A 2417-nucleotide genomic window follows, 5' to 3' on the forward strand; every position below is an offset into this window, starting at 1 on the left:
ATCGTATACGATTGACTCTTGGTGGTTCATGATGGTCCTGCGTATCCAAATACACTGGATTTGGCTCTATGATAATCCAGCGGTCAGCGTGTGATGGTGCGTTGTAGCCTTGCGTAGACTAGCTGCACTGAACCTGCACTTGAACACAAACAAAAGGAGAAAAACATAACAATTGCAAGAGGCAGGGTTCGAACCCCCACCCTTGCATACGAAGCCCTTGGATGTGCAGCTCACCACTACGCCAAACTTCTCCATTTGACAATCCTATACGCGCGGAATAAGTTAAATGAATTTTAAATTCAAATCTGAAAGAAGCGCGCTTTAACTTCATCTTCTTCGTTTGGTTTCAGAAGAACAACCACCTTTTACCTACAAATTTTCCATCGTGGCCAAAGGTGTTCACCCTCACAACCTGCAGATTAACACCAATAAACACAATAAAACGGTACAGATCGATTATACGTGGCCTCACGAATCTAATGAGATCCTTAATTGGACGTGAAATTGCTTCTATCTGATTTCCCCCAAAATCATGAACATGAACCCTAACTATGGTGATTCATGATATCTGCAACTAAACACAAAATTAATGGTGCAGAAAGCTTCTAAACCTTCTCACGATCAAGAATATATATCAATATGCTATTTATGATGATCGTATGAGGGTAATCGATTTCAAAAAATTTGATGCAAACCGTGGCTTCAACAAAGATAATTCTGGGCATTCTGGCTATGGGTAACGATCTAATTCCCTTCAGAGAGTGTCGAAATTACTCCTACAATCCTCAGAATCGCTTGAACGGATTGAATTCCCAGTCTGCAAATTCTTGAAAGTCACAGTTTTTGTTCTTGAGTGAGGTTCCTCAGACTGCCCCAAAAAATCCCCCTCGCCTCTGAATATTTTCATATACTTATAGGGAATGGAATAGGTCAACAACTTGAACAAAAAATCCCATGATTTGGTTGATTGATTCCTTGACTGAAGGAAGAATATATTTTTGTTCAAATCTTACTAAACTTGGCCAATATTGCATATTTTTCACCGATCTCCATGTGCACGAATTTGGCATGATATAAGATATATTTTGATGATTAATTATGATTGAAAATTAAACCAAATCAAATATCTTCTATTTTTCTTCCAAATATTTGATTAAACCATGATTTTATAAATAGAAAAATCAAGAAAAAAATCAAATATTAATCCAATTTTCGTGGCTTTGGATATGGATCTTCTATATAGTTTAAGGAACAAGATTGGATCATAAAAAAATAGGCGCATTTTCAAGAAAATCCAATTTGGACCACTTTTGTTTCACATTTTGCCTTTAAAATTGTCCAACTTTGACAAGGCATATCTCCCTCAATTTTTAAGATATGGAAGAGTTCTAGGACTTTTTGGAAACCTCAAGATGTTCTCTACAAGCCACTTTGGAACCTTTTTTCCATTTGATTATTTTATCTTGATGATATGGGCTTTGACAAAAAACTGCTTTTGGCTGACCTTTGAAAAGGACCTATAATCTTTTGGACCATATCTCTTGAATGAAGCATTTATAGAATTTTCATGCGAGAGAAAAAGTTGTAAAGAATCCAATTTCTTTCAAAATAGGCTTTGGTTGGGAAATTTTTGATACTCCATGTGAAAGTTATGGCCAGTCAAAGTTGAGTTGACTTTCTCCTATAAAAACCCTAATTTGGCAACTTTGAATCTTGTTGATTTTGAAACTTTCCTTGATAAATCATGATCAACCCTTGATCAAATGATGAATATTATTTCAAGAGGTTGATGTTGACAAGAAATCAGGAGTTTTGACTGTAATTTGACCATAGTTGACTTTTAGGTCAAACTAGTCGACTGTGGATCTTCTGAGCATTTGAATGAGCAATCCTTGGAATTGAAGCTTGACTTTTGACATGGAGATACCTTGAACCCTGATAGACCATACGAAATCCATTGGAACCCTTGATACATATTTTCTCCTTAGCAAATCCAAAACCCTAATTTTGAAAACCATTTGATTAGGAGAGAGTGACTTGAGTTTAACCATTGAACCTTGAACCCTCGAAGATGAAATGAGATGGGAAAATTTTGGGGTATGACAGCTGCCCATGTTTAATTTTCTTAAACCTGAAGAGTCAGATAGGCACGTCTGCCTATCGTGATCTAAAGGTAGAAGATGATTGAACACTGAAGTGCCCTGAAATTTACATTTGTTGGTGCTAGCCAGGGTATTATGAGGAATTGGCTCAGAGATGCCATTTGCAGGAGATCACAACCAACGGGATGAGATTGTGATAATAATATTTCTTGTTAGCATGAATCCCATCCTGAATTATAAAATTAGCTTGATGCAATGTTATGATGCATGTAATGTATGATGCAGTGAGCTTCTCAAAATAAATGAGAGCAACGT

The sequence above is a fragment of the Vicia villosa genome, linkage group LG7 (assembly GCF_029867415.1).
Source record: "Vicia villosa cultivar HV-30 ecotype Madison, WI linkage group LG7, Vvil1.0, whole genome shotgun sequence".
Taxonomy (NCBI): Eukaryota; Viridiplantae; Streptophyta; class Magnoliopsida; order Fabales; family Fabaceae; genus Vicia; species Vicia villosa.